This window comes from Ornithodoros turicata, chromosome 9, assembly GCF_037126465.1.
Source record: "Ornithodoros turicata isolate Travis chromosome 9, ASM3712646v1, whole genome shotgun sequence".
NCBI classification, from domain to species: Eukaryota; Metazoa; Arthropoda; class Arachnida; order Ixodida; family Argasidae; genus Ornithodoros; species Ornithodoros turicata.
Window position 1 is genome coordinate 13835510 of NC_088209.1, and position 15027 is coordinate 13850536.

Genomic DNA, 15027 nt, shown 5'->3' on the forward strand with positions numbered 1-15027 from the left:
CTTTTTGTTTTCTGTGGGGGGTTCCTCGCCGCGCTGCCATATGTGGATAGTGACTCAACCACTCCATAACTCAGGGGAGGGTGGAAGCTGCCTCGTTTCTGCAAGGGGACGAAGGGAGAAAAAAAAAAGTGTTCATGACGGCCAAGGACGGTGTCACGCCACACAATAGCTGAGACTTTCCGTAAGGGAATTTACGTACATTGGTATTTTAATGCGTTCTACATCCTCAGGTGTCAGAAGTACGTCGATGCTCGAAGGGCATTAGAGACAAGCCTCTCTCGTTTGGACTCCCGAGCCTTCGACATCACGAAACTATTAGGTCCTCCGTCGTCCGACAAGGCGCTAAGGGCACTTGAAGACTTTTTGCATGCAACCGGGCTTATGGACATCCTATGACACGGTGAATGTGTGATGTGTCCTGTGTGTGCCCCCGGTGATTCCGCCACTTTACTCTAACTTGGGCGCAGCTCTTGAACTTTTGACCTACATGTTGAACTCCATTATCATCTCTGTTCGTCTCTGGACATCATCCTTTTGCGTTTTCATCATCTCATCATCGGATTGAACTTTCTGTATTAAGTGTACTGGGGTAGCCAGTTTGACTTCGTCGAAACTCACATCCCCATTTTTTTCTTTATTCACATCACATCACATCACATCACATCAATGCCGCGCACTCCGATGTTGATCCAATAAACCGGAATGTATTATTTCTGCGGAGTTATCAATACGGAAATTTGGTCAAGTTGGCTCGAATATGTGAAAAGAACGAGGAAGAGGGAGAGTGAAAAAGATGACAATTGGGCATGATCGCCAAAGTCGTGCTTTCTGGGGTTCTCCCTCGGTTTTCCGAAGACTTTTCCAGGCGAATGTCGGTACAGTTCCCTCTGAAGTCGGCCCAGGACGCATACCCCCCCCCCCCCCCACGTTTTCCTCTCTTTCGTGCCGTCCTCGTTCCACCTGTTCGTAACGGTATGTCGCTCATAGCCACAGTCGGTCCGCGGCGCTTACCCGAAAGAAACAACAACAACAAAAAAAAAAAAACGATACGTCCAACATACCGTTCCGAACGGCATCGTTGTCCCCTCCGATTTGTTGGTTGAAAAACTGGTGGCGTACGCCCGTTCGTGACACCAAATTATGTGAATACACGAACTGAAAGTATCCTTCAGTGCAATGACTAAGCTTTTGCGTGTCGTGGCGTGCTCTTCCTGGGTTTTCCTCGGATCATTTAAGACAAATGTCGGCACAGTTCCCTGTGAAGTCGGCCCAAGACGCAAGATCCAATACCGCAACATGCCGCCAGGGAGGGTTTGGCTTCCTGAACTGCGGCGCGTGAAACGTGCGAAAGAACGCACTACACATGCGCAGATTCGGCACGGTGACGTATGGACCTGCGCAACCTCCTTTTCATTGTTATTATTATTATTTTTTTTTTTTTTTTCAGTAGACAGAACACAGAGACACTTCGTCAGTGGTGAAGATGGTGATAGAAAGAGAAGCTTCGATGCAAACAAGAAAAATATTGCGGAAAACCGTCAGCATATTCCGTCTCATTGAACAGTAAAGTGCTATACGTTCATGAATAGCGAAGCTCTTTACAAAGCCAAAGCTCCCTCCCCTCATGCAATATTTCAAGCAAGTAATCGCATCAACTCTGATTACAAGCGACGCTAGTTACATTACACTGTGAGAGAAAGAGACCACAACACATCCTCGTCGAAAACGATTAAAAAAAAAAGAGCGTGTGTGTGTGTCTGTGTGCGATGCAAAAAGTAATCTGGGCGAGGGTGGACATCTGATCGAAGCTGGCACGTTAGCAGAAGGGAGAGCCCATTGTCGCATGAGCCCCGAATATTGCTATAATTGAAGGAAGGTAAAAGCGTGCAGGCTCAGGCCGGGATTAGGCTTGGATTGAGTACGGATTAAGCCTAATCCCCAGATGACTGAGCGAGTGGGAGAGCGCCCTTAATGGTATTACTCTGTAGTTCGGATTCTCCGGATCGGAAAATTAAAAGCAGTTGTGGTTCCCGCTTTGGCGAAATACGATTAGGGGCATACACGGTACGTTGAGTGGATCCTTCGTTATTTGTTCCGGGAGAAAAACTCAACGGGTCGGACGGGTTTTTACGAGTGGCGGTGTTGCTTCGCGACACGCAGAGAAAGGAGACGGAGCGCAAATTCTGTTCACGGTGCTGGAAGTCTTTCTGGTGCTCCTAACTGCTGCAAGGAAACCTCCGAAAGAGGAACACAGACTGTATTTTGCGGTGTATAGGAACAATATGAAATCGGTGTCGCTTTCGAAGGGTGCTCGGCGGATCACCAGCTTCTGCTAGGCTCTTTATGTATTTTTTATTTTTTATTTAGGATGTACTGTTGGTCCACAAGTAGACCGTTACAGGTGGCTGGACTGCAAAACAGGTTCTAAAGTTGCAAGAAAATGATACATATCAACTCGGTTCACAAAGGCGACCGGAAGGTCGTTCCATTCACGTATTGTACGTGGATAAAACGAGTACTTAAAGTCATCCGTACGAGGTAATACGATGTCCTTTAAATATCGATTATGCTCGTGTCTAGAAATGTGACAATCCGGAATCAAACGCGAAGAAAGCGGGGTTCTTGTCACCAACTGGAACAAATATTTAAGGCTTACTTTACTTACTACATTAAAAGTGGTAATAGTTAGTGGTAATAATATAACGTACGTTCCGCGAAATGAAAGTGGCACGAAATATACCTGGCGATGGCAGCCAAAAAACACCAGCACACTGAAATTTGCGACGCATACGATTCGTGGATTCCAAGTGTCTCGATGTACGCAGTTTATTGCAGCTCTCTCACTTTGTACTTTATTTCCTTTCGTCTTCTCGCGTTTTCATCTGTATAGTTACCAATGTGGCTGTACATATAAGCGTCTACACATACCCACATGCCTTATGCATTCTAATCTTGAAGCTATACTTACATAAGTTTACGAGTATAGTTAGTGTATAACATTGTGTAGCTATTGCAATGTTGTTGTATAGCGTGTATTGCATTGGTGGTGGTGGTGGTGGTGAAAGAAGTGCACTGAAGTAGATGCACAGCAGCGCAGCCAGATAATCGGTGATGTTCCTAAATTTTCTTTTAACAAAATTTACTTAACACACCTTGGCAACATTGCTACACTTGGAAAAGCATCGACGGCGATTTGGAGGGAAAAAAATCTACATGGCAGAACTTTTATGTCCATACCCCAGTATGGAGATGGACATCTCAGCCAACACCACCACGATACAGGAAGCCTGCGGGGTCGTCGACGTGACGTAACAATTGAGAGTCAGCCAATCAGGATCGTGTTTTCAACGGTCGTATCCAATCACGAACGTGCTTTCAGCGTTCGTGGCCATGGAGAAGAACCACTGTCGTCTGCGAGTTGTGATTGAACGTCCCCGCGTACTAAATGGGAAAATCTGGAAATAAAGCGCAAAACGGCCTCGAGCCCTTCTCAAAACTGATTTTCTGGAAAGCGTTTTGCACTTTTTGTCTAAATATTTAGGTCTGCAGGTTCCAGGTGAGCTGCAATCATTTGCGAGTTCTCTGAATTCGCAGAACGGTGAATCGCAGTAGCAGACGAATTCTGACTTTATTGAATCGCAGTAGCAGACGAATTTCGATTCTATATATGCCCACGTAGCGAAGGAGGGAGAGGAGGTAATCAATGAGCAGGCTTTCTGTATCTAGGTGGTGTTGTCTCAGCGCAGCCAGAGTGACGTCAGGCAACTCCCACAGCGCTGCCCGCGGGAAGCCCTCTGTTCATAACACGGCAGGCTACGGTTGGACAGAACGAGTCTCTACAATAAAGTTTCTGAGAAACACATTTATCCGGTTTCATTCCTTAAAAGGTAACTGTAGAGGAACTTAATGACCTTAAAGAGGTTGCGACAGGTCATCCCAGGTTATCCCAGATAAACGTAAAAAACGGTGCTTGGCACCGATGTGAACCTGCATTGGAGTTTTCACAGCGAAGAGGGTAATAGAAACGGAGGAAATGGGCACCACGATATTGAAACTCATGCGGCTCTGACATCACAGACCTCACCGCCGTCAGTGAGGCAGCGCACGAGAGGTCACGTGCTTACGGCTTTCTCGCTTGCCTTTAAATGCGAGAGAGAAGAGCTGCTTCCTCACATTGAAGAGCAAGGGATAAAGCCTCTTTCTTCTATTTTTCTTGATGTCACTTCGCCGCTATACGGCTCGATCCGTCTTTTTTGTTTTTTCGGGATCAGCAACGGCATCAACGCGGCAAAAGGAATATACCTCGACATTGCGTCGAACATATATCCTTCCTAATTAAAAAATTAATTCGTTGAAATTAATGAGAACAATGAACCAGAGAGGCGTTAGTGTGGCCATTCGGCCTAGAATGCATCACTATGGTCACCTTCAACTTCACAAGGAAACGCGAATTTGCGTGCTTAAATAATTAAAAAATTGCGTGATGTCGTGTTCTGAAAACACGGATATCATCTTACGAAGCAATCGGGGATTCCCCTTGATTTTCCTTGTTTCCAGAAAGTAAATTTCGACATTGGGGATTTCGCGACTGGGAATATCGAGGTCCTTCCATTCTAGAAGGTTCAACGTACCGGCGGGTAAAGCCACGAATTATCATAATAACCACGTGCAATAACTCTCGTGGAGCATATAGTAGCCTTCGAAGGAAACACATACACTCTTAAAAATGAACTTCACCGCATAGCAAGCTCCTATAGCCAACCATCATCGCGAATGATATCGTTATCTGCCCTGATTTGTTGAAAATGGGAGGCGTACGCCTTTTCTGTGACAATTATGAACAGCATAAGTGTCACAAAAAAGGCGTACGCCTCCCGTTTTCAACAAATCAGGGCAGATAACGATATCATTCGAGATGATGGTTGGCTAGGAGCGTGCTATGCGGTGAAGTTCATTTTTAAGAGTGTAGGAACAGCTTTCGCGGGCACATCGTGACCCAACCTGCAAACCCTCCTCCACACATGGTCACGTGACAAGCCATGCATGGCGAATCAAATGGCCGACGTCATACGCCCGACGGATTGGCGCGATGACGATGAGTACGTGCTTTCGCACGCCATTTACGGATTCCGATACCTCCCATCCGGTGGGAATCACGTGTCCCTCCTTTGTGGAGCATCGGTGAAGCATGTACGTGCGCCGTACTGTGGGAACATCCGTGACTTGGACCAGAGCTTGACGGTACCACGAAACGAGATTATGGCCGCCTCCAAACTCAATTTCGTTGACACGCAACGCTTGAAACGCCCATCTATAATCGCGAATCTAATAGTATTATGCTGACGTGGAATCGTTCTGCGGACAGATGCCCGCAGCCCTAGGGGCAAATATATCGGGGCATTCGATCGCTAGCGACCTACGCTGATTGGCTGGACCAGTTGAAAGCAGAAACGCTGCAAACCACCTGCAAACCAAATAAAATAAGCCGTGCTAGCCATGTCACGTCGAGACTGGGAGGTACCCGAGTTCGAATCCCGGTGCCGGCTGTGCTGTCTGGGGTTTTTCCTGGGTTTTCCTCAGACGCTTTCAGACATATGTCGGCACAGTTCCCCTAGAAGTCGGCCCAGGACGCACATTTCCCCAGGGCGTCAGTCGTGACGTTGCCCACATACGTGAGGCCGACAACGGCAAGCCCTTTCACCATCACCACCACCACCAAATAAAATACCCTATGCTGATAGCAGCTTTTTAGCCGCTTTTCGGCCAACTCCCCCTTGTAATTTTTCTTTCTGTGGTGCAACTGACAATAAATGATTGATGCATTGTTGAAAAAAAAAAAGGTAAAACATTTCTTGCTCAATATAAAGAAGACATTATTAGTTACCTCGTGAATCATTACACAATCAAAAACGGCGGCTTCGCTGGATTTTCTGCTGTTCTATAACATAACACTATAGGCTTTCTAAACCAGAAAAAGAAGAAGAAAAAAAAAAGAAACTGTTCTGCAGTCCCCTTTAAGCTGCATGTGCATAATATTGGAGTTTTGTAACCAAAACAAAAAGTGGGAAATGTATGAGTGAACCGGCTGAATTCCAGTCGGAGTCGTGAACCTCGATATTCCCGGTTGCGAAATCCCCGAACTGGAAATAGCCGTTCTCGAAGTAAGGAAAATCAAAGAAAATGCTCGGCTGCTTCGTAAGGATAGTATATGCCGTGTTTAAAAATACGGTATCACTATACACTACCATCCAAATTCACGGGTTTTCTATGTCCGTCCGAGTCGTTTTAACGAACGGAAGCCAAATTTTAGCGGCCGTTAGGCTTAGCGGGGCAGACACGACGGAACGGTGAGTTTATTATTAGGCTAGTCCAAGTTTGGTGGTTGCATTTTTCTGTCCAGGTTAGTCACAGTTCGCCGTTGGCAATTTCCCGCGCGCGACTGTACATTTTATAGTCAAATAACGTATATTTCCACTAGTTTGTTTCGCAGCGGGGATTTCGATCACTTTATTTCGAGGTACACCCCTTACTTGTCGGGGTTCTTACACAGCACCTGTCACGACACGGGTAACACTTTGTATCATCGTTGTGATCTGGAAGCACATATCACGCTAGCGAAAAGATTCATAAAATTTTACAAAGCGGAAATCGCGGTTCCTTTCTCTCACAAATTACGGACGACGCAGCCGGTGAATCCCGTTACTTTTGTATTGGTGTAAAGGTAACGGCACTTTCTTTCATTCCACCGAGAGAAGGGGATTGTGAACCTCGGTACAAAGTTATGACCGATAAATATTAAAGGCGGTTGTTTGCATTTATGTGATTCGAAGTTTTATAGCAGAAAAAAGAAAAGAAAGAAGATATAATAAGCACCGCGCGAATACCGAAACTGACTACTTTATTTGAATGATCATGAGAGGGGAGTTTCATCGCCAGGTGTCACTACTCTACCCCATTGTTGTAGGCAATTCACGGAGAGAACCAAACCCCAACAGTGTCCAAAAACTGTGGAAGTGCTCCTATAGGGAAGAATGCTGGCCATGGACGAATCAATTTCGACATAGTGACATAGTAAGACGTTGAGAGTCCAGCTGATTTATAGACACGAAGCTATATCTGCTGCACCTTGAGGCGGACATCAGTGGGCTCATCAACGACCCTACACTCTAAAAACAGAACTTCACCGCATAGCATCGCTAGACGGCAAACCACTGCTACAGTGCCCTAGAAGAGTATAGTGGAAAGAGCGGAACCGGTTTCAGCCCGATAGGGTTGTTGGGCTGGGCCAGAGGGCGCTCCTGATTACGGCAATCAGCGCCACTTGTGGCGATAGTGCTAAGTTTTCCAAAGTAGCGTGTTCTCTGATCACGCACACGGTATGTGCTGTGTCAAAATGACCAAGCTGTGTTTCGATTTTTATAAGGCAAAAGAGACCGGGGATTGTTTCTCCATCAAGTCCGAAGAAGGAAAACCGTCAATAGCGGCGCGTTTTTGGCGCATGGCAGAATATTATCGGACAGGCTCGAAACACGAGTAAAATGCCGGTGCTCCCCAGATGCCGTAGATATACTAGCTCTGAGCGAAACCTAACTGAAGAATAAAGCATGAATGCATACAGTTGGATATCTCTGGTTTCAAATGTTTTACTCTGGTTTACGAAGAAGGTGTGAGAGCCGGTGGAGTAATGATTTATAAAATTAACGGAGCGAGCACTATGCATACTTGTCAGTAGCCAGTAGTTGGGTCTTTTTATGAGCGTTACACTCCCTCCTCGCTTACTCGAAACTATGCTACGACTTATCACATATATATCCGTGACTGTTTCGAAAGAGAAGAATATGGGAGTCAGACCAGAACAGTCATCAGAACAAAAATTTGAATGTCTTTGTGGCTGAGATTATTGACTTTGAGGCACTAACTTAACGAGAGACATGTCTCGAGTGCAATACAACTTTCATAATCCAATGACGAATTGCAATGATTCCCGGTGCATCCTGCACAGGTCTGATCATTTTGGGATTTACATGCGCTCGTGACATCTCATACTTCTCGTATGCTTCCCACACACTCGCTGCCTAGGAATTTGTTCCACCTATATCTGTAGAATATGTAACTAAGAATTTAAAAAAAAATGAATGCGTAATCCACATTACTCATGATTTTCACATAGTACTATGCGTCCCCAGATATAGGTCTACGCATGGGTCTACGTCTACGACAGAATGGCGTAAACGCAGACGAGCTGATGGACGAAATTCATTATATATAAAAAAAAAAAAAAAAAACTGAGCGTGGAGCAGGAAGCAGATACAAAAGACCGAACAGCTCAAGTTTATAAGCTTGCAGAATCACACAGATCTCAGCTTGAGTTTGAATGCAAACAATAACAGAAAAACAGATATGATACAGGTACGCCCGGTGTTCTTTCTGCAGTTCCGTACGTTTTATAAATGTAACGTGGTCCAGGCTTTTATTTTTCCCGTTCCACGGGCTGTACATTCTCAGATATTGCACAGAAGCAGGTGGAGGGTCGTGCACAGCGCATGTAATCACATTCGTCGCCCGACGAGTCTACTTTGAAACTTTGCCTCCCCGTACCACCAGGGGAGAAACGCGGCGCTAGTGTCGCGTTGCCAAACTCCAGGCGAACGTCCCTATAGTTGAGGAAGGACGAGCGGACGGCCGCTGCTGGATCTCCTGGCGCTGCTGTCGAATTCCCGAGGAGAAACTGTGAAGCGCCTATGTCCGCTGCAGCGTTTTTGCTGTTTTTGCGTGATGCTTTGGTGACTCCGAAAGAAGGCGATGTGTGACGCATCAAAATAGTGAAGCTTCCTGTAAATTTTGCCGGTATTTGAGCGTGCTAGTCCTCGATGGAGAACAAGAAAAAGAAGTTAGAGACACATTGCTTCGCGCCCCGTTGCAAGACTGGCTACCCGGGCAGCTTTCTGTCTAGCTTAAAACAGCTGTGGGCTTAAGGGTCACCATTGCCAGCACGCTATCCTTGATGGACTACTTAACAAGGCACGTCGGGTATAAGTTCATCGTGACATCACGAAGTCAAGATCCGCTTGACAACATTTTTGGCATCGTGAGGCAATCTTCAGGCTGTCACATCCAACTCCACAACAGTTTTTGATAACTGTTTCTTGCCTTAGCTTTTATAGTATGGCAAAATCTGTTGCAAATGGAAATGCGGAGCCTGGTGTGTTAGATGCTCTGCTCAGTACAAACGGCATAGAGGAATACAAATGCGTAAAGCAGACTCTGATAGACAAGTTCATTGGAGATGGTGACCTCAGCAGCGCCGAACTTGTAATTGAAAAGTCAACAGACCATGTCGCATATCCTCAAGAAGCGACCAGAGACTAATTTTTTATATAGCTGGCTATGTTGCCACAAAATTCCTGTCTAAATCAAGGTGTGACATGTGTAGAAAGTTGTTGCTTAGCGACAAGAATGATGTACAGAACCTGCAGGCAGCTCAGCTGACTCAGCTGAAAGATAAGGGGGGCCTGTTGTATCCATCAGGCTTTTATGCTTAGGTTCGTGGAAAATTTGGAAAACGTGTTTACCAGCTGCTTCAGTACACAGGAACTTCACCATGAACGCATTATGGACGTCATTGCATTTCTTCATAGAACTCGACAGGATGCCATTGGTTGCACTGAACATAGCAAGCAACTGAGTGCTGAAGTTATGGCATTTTATGTCACCACTAGGCTTCATTTTTTTTGTTAAGTCGCTGAATCGAGCCAAAGCACAGAAACGCGACTGTGCAAAATATCTGAAGCTCAGTCGCTGCACATAACTTGTCATTTTTACCTGCCAGTAATTAATTTTGTACTTCACATTATGTGCATCCAATGTTGCATTTAATTGCAGTTTCATTGTTTTTTTATATATTCATACTCTGTGGTCGTTATAATCTTGTGTCTTGTACTTATCAGCCAACTTTACATCGTCATAGCCTGCGATCGTTCCATACCTGAAAGCATAAACCTGTCTCCCTCATTGCGTGTGCTTCCTGTTTTATGTGGCAGATGCCGGTAGACTGTGTCGTTTAGTAAAAGTTTTTGAAAGACATAACAAGGAATAATTCACAGAGAGACACGCACACACAAATAACAATCCTAGGAAGTGCGATAACCCAATACGCCGGCGCCAGTTTCTGCTCGGGGTAACTACGCCAGCGCCCCACAGCGGCATCCGCCTCAAGAGCCTCACAGAGGGAGCGTCGCATTTTCCACTACAATCTTCTAGGGCACTGTACCACTGCGCAGAATATGTTACCTTTACCACCCTTGACTCGTGGAAAGCGCTGGGCGTACCCCTTAATTCTTGGGACACCTAACATAACATCACAAGTGTCGCGAAGAGGCGTACGCTCCAGTTTTCAACAGATACCGAAGTGATAAATGCATCATTCTGTGCAACGGTTGGCCTTCAGTGTGCGCTGCGGTGAAGGTATGGTGTTAGTGCGTAGAGCAGGAATACCGAACTCATTCGTGTCCGCGGGCCGCATTGAGCCATGGAGGAACTACGCGCGGGCCACAGACTTTGGGGGTAGCCTGTTTCCGATATGCACTCTAAGAAAAAAAAAAAAAAAGGAGTAAAACGGGGAGTAATTGCAGCTTCTACTCCCCTGGTCTGCAATTACTCCCCATTTTAGTCCCCTAACCCGACATTTACTCCCCAGGACTGCAAATCGTCATCAAACTTCGCGCATGGTCTCCTGAATGCAAGAGTCTACGTAAGTATGTGCCCTTGGTCAATTTGAGCGGCATAAGGCTGCGTAACTCAGACGACGTGGCAATATTCCAACCACACAGAGTAAGAAACAGTGAGCGCATCTTTCTCCGCAAATAGGCGATTTCAGATATTGCCCTTGTGCTCCGCACGGGGGCCCTCCGTCGCCCAAGTCACGCGCATCGCGCAATGCGTTGTGGGAAATAGTTTGCATTCGTGCTTGCCTGCCTGTTGCTCGAAGGAAGGAGGGAAAACCGAAACCGTTTGCGCTCTTCTTCTTCTGTCTGAGTCATGAAAACTAAATCCCAAGGTGCAGTGGGGCATCCGCAACACGGCGCTCTCTGGCGGGCCATCCATGCAATTTCTGAAAATACGTACAGGTCTGGCTTTTTGCTTTCGTGCAAGCCACTGGCCTCCTCGAAGAGCTCGAAGCAGAACTCCGACCTGTCTTAACCTTCGCGCTCTCCATTAGTTCATCCTCTCATATTAACCTCTTTCAGACTTGTACGTATTTGGAGTATTGTATTTAAAATACTGTATTTTAAATACAATTTGAGGTATTTTGGTACTCTACTCAATACTTTTTGTTTTGTGTATTTGTACTCTATTTAAAATACATTTTATGGTATTTTCTACTCAATACTCTAATTACATATTTTGGATCTCCCTCTCAAACTCTGTGTGTCTGGTCTTCCCATTATCTTGTTCGTGCAGTGGAAATTTCCTGAGTCCTCGGACTTGACCCGGATAGTGACTTTAGACCCGGACATTCGCCCTTCTTGGAAGTCTCCATTTAGAGATCTTGCCCACTGTGTGCTAATCTTTGGCCAGTGAGGGTTCTATTATGTCATGTATTATGTGTGCCCTGACGTGGTGACGCCGAATTCTGACCTCGCCGAGCAGGGACCTGCTAGTTTGCTTTGTTCTGGGTCACATATACTTAGTGGAGTTATGTGGTATCTCTTTGTAATCATTTTGAGACTTGTGATTAGGTGACTCCTATCACACAGCGGCGGCTAGCGTAGTGCGCGGGGTTTAGGTGATTCATGTGACATAGGGGCGACTTGCCGCATTGACCAGTGACCGGTGACTTTTTGCATTCAATGATAAATAGTATCTTAATTGTATTTCAAATACTTTTTGAAGTATTTTGTACTCTATCTTAATTACTTTAATTTCCATGTATTTATACTCTATCTTAATTACTTTAATTTTCATGTATTTATACTCTATCTTAATTACATTCTAACGTTAGTATTTATTATCTTATCTTAAATACATTTTTGAGTATCTTGTACATGTCTGACCTCTGTGAAGTGGGATAGGGTCCTGTGGCTACCACGGGCAAACATCCCATGTCATCATCACTTCTCCGTCATTTATTCTTGTTCCGAAATTTTGGCAGGGTTCTAGTACTAGGGTACCAGTAATATTAATCATGTAAATATCAGACGCGGGGACAGGTTTAGAGAGTCATCAGCGAAGACGACGAAAGAAACAGAGCCAGACAGGGAACGTCAAACATTTAACCTTTTATCGCATGATTAAAGGTAGAAGGTTTGAGGTTCCCTGGCTGTCTTTGTGTTACTTCTGTCGTCTCCACTGTCGTCATGTGCCAACCGGCTCCGCTCGACTGTTACAGGTCACTGGCAACAGTTTTCTATCTCTATAATGGCGAATTCGTGTGGTCATTTCGTTGCAACTTTTTTTGGCCACATCTTGAGCAGTCACGGTCGCTTTGCCAAGGCGAAACAATCTCGCATGTTCGCGTGGCGCTTTCGGAGCGCCCGGAATTTGCCAGCTAGCACTTTTGTGGCACGGACGACAGAGCAGTGGGTTGGCAAACTATATCCGGTGTTGTCACATTCGCCGCACTGCATGGGCCGGCGAGGCCCCGCGTTGGCCGGCACGTCGAAGTTCACATGGGTTCGCTGACCACGAAATCCGAAGACGAGCGACTGCGGTGCCCCTACCGGGATCCAAGCGGCTAAAATTACAGTCACTATATAAGCTGTAGCTAAAACCATTACAATCCCCGGAACTCATGTTCGGTTGACAACGGTCATGTGATCCAGCGCGGTCAATAGATCTCTACCCGAGAAACGTCACCATGACGTTGGTAGACACACTAAAACCGAAACAAATCGGAAGGTGAGGGCTGGGTTCCACGAATGGGCACTTGTTCGCTGCCTCCTATTGAAAGAAAAGCAGGACCGAAGGTTGCGTCCCTTTCAGAGACCACCGTAATCGCCTCAAGACCGTGGCTTGCGGGCGCGACCTTCTTCGCCTCCCTAGCCTCGAGCGTAGTTCAACTCTACCAAATTGGTGGCGCTGTCGAGCACTATGACATCATTCGTCTACAAACAGGGAGAGGTCTATTTTCGAGCGCCTGGTCGTGTTGCCGTGAAACGACCACCCGAATTCGCCATAAGTACCGCAAGAGTGCAAGAGTACAGCGACCCAATGATATAACGCCACGGCCGTTCATGAAGCTTGGGCCGAATATTTTTCAATTCGTTGCTCCGGGGCCACGCGGGCCGCGTGGCAACCCCACAGGCGGGCCACGTGCGGTCCGCTACTTTGGCTGCTTCTACGCTGTAGAGGATGTGGAAAAAGGGAGGCCGACATGAAACAAAGTGTAATCGTGATGTACGAGCAGAACAGAATATCTTTCAACGGGTATCGAGAGAGCGGTCAGTCACTGAGTATTTTCTTACCTCTTGGAAGTTGCGATGCCGAATCTATAATCCGGATCCGCCCCGACAACATCGAATATCCTCTGGACGTACGTAAAGTGTCCTAACAAATTCGTACGTCCGATAGATATCCCTCAGATATCCATCGGACGTACGAAGCCGTTTAGACATTATTGGTACATCCTGGGGATATTCGATGTTGTTGGGGCGATATTACATAGATGCGCAGCCGTGACGTACACCTGCAACGGCAACACTTTTTTCATTTGAGGCTGCTTTAGGCTGCGTTCCAATACCTCGCGCCCGCGAAGCCACCTGAGTAGACCCCTTTGCTTGTCACTATTGGAACAGGCTTGCCCAGCCGAGGCGCCTGTGGCGCCATCTCGTTGTTCACGCAAGAAATGCGTACGGCGCAAGCGCAGCAGGTACTAGCGTTTCCCGCTGTCAGCCATTCCGGTATAACTAGACTGCATCGATGCGCACTAGGCGGTAGCCGACTGAATAGCGGACTTAGCGAGATTTGGAACGAGACTTAACATGGCGGCACTTCCGGTTAGACCGCTAGGCTAGGCTAGGCAGTAATGACCGCACCATGCGCATCGCGAGCCACCGCCAGTTCGTCGACGACACTCGGCGGAGCGCGGTGCGGCGGCAAGCGGCAATGCGAGACTACGTAAGCCGCTGTCGGAGGAATAGAGCAATGCAAGCGAGGTCTGCACGGCGTGGGCTCCGGTGGACTCTCATTTCCCAACATGGCGTCGCCCATTCAGCTTTTGATCGAAACTAGAAAGGAACATCCGTGCCTATAAGTAATAAACGACGGGTGGACTCTAGAGACAAGCAAAATAATTATATATTCGATTGATCTGTCCAGGTTTTGTTTTTTATTGTCTTGTTGTATTGTATACCTTGTGGCCTTACCTAACTCCTGACCTATGCTTTGCTGACATTTAGACACTTTTCACGAAGGAACCTTTAACCGGGATTTTCCCTCTTGTTCCTTCAGCTCTATGATAATTGTGTGTATTGTTTGAATGAATGAAATAAATGATTGAAAAAGAAGGGGAACAGCTGGGAAGACTTTCTGATTACATTCACTGTACATGTTTGGGGGTATCAATAGCACTACAGCACTACAAACATAAGAGTGCTAACGATGGGAACACGGTTAGCCTTTAGTCGGGTACAGATGCGATTTCTTTCCCACTACGAAATGTGAAAATCTGCGGTGGTGCTTTCGTTGCGCTGCGCCGAATCGCGTCGGGCTATGATCCCGGTAGGTTGAGGAAGCGTGGTGTAGCGAACACTGGCTGTCGGCGCGCAACGCGGGCGGAGATGGGCGAAGACTACGTCGGACTCTAGGCCAGCCTTTAGGCAGTCTACCAGGAACCACCGCGCACAACTATTTTCTCTCTGTGGCGTCCGGTTCGACTTCCTTGCGTGACGTCAGCAGACGTGGGGGAGCAGCCGTAAGCTCTCATTGGCCACTGCAAATTCGTCTGCTATAGTGCTACGGCGCTTCGGCCGCGCGTCACCAGGGGGCTTAATCGCTTCATCGTCGTTACGGTCGCTACAAGCTAACGAG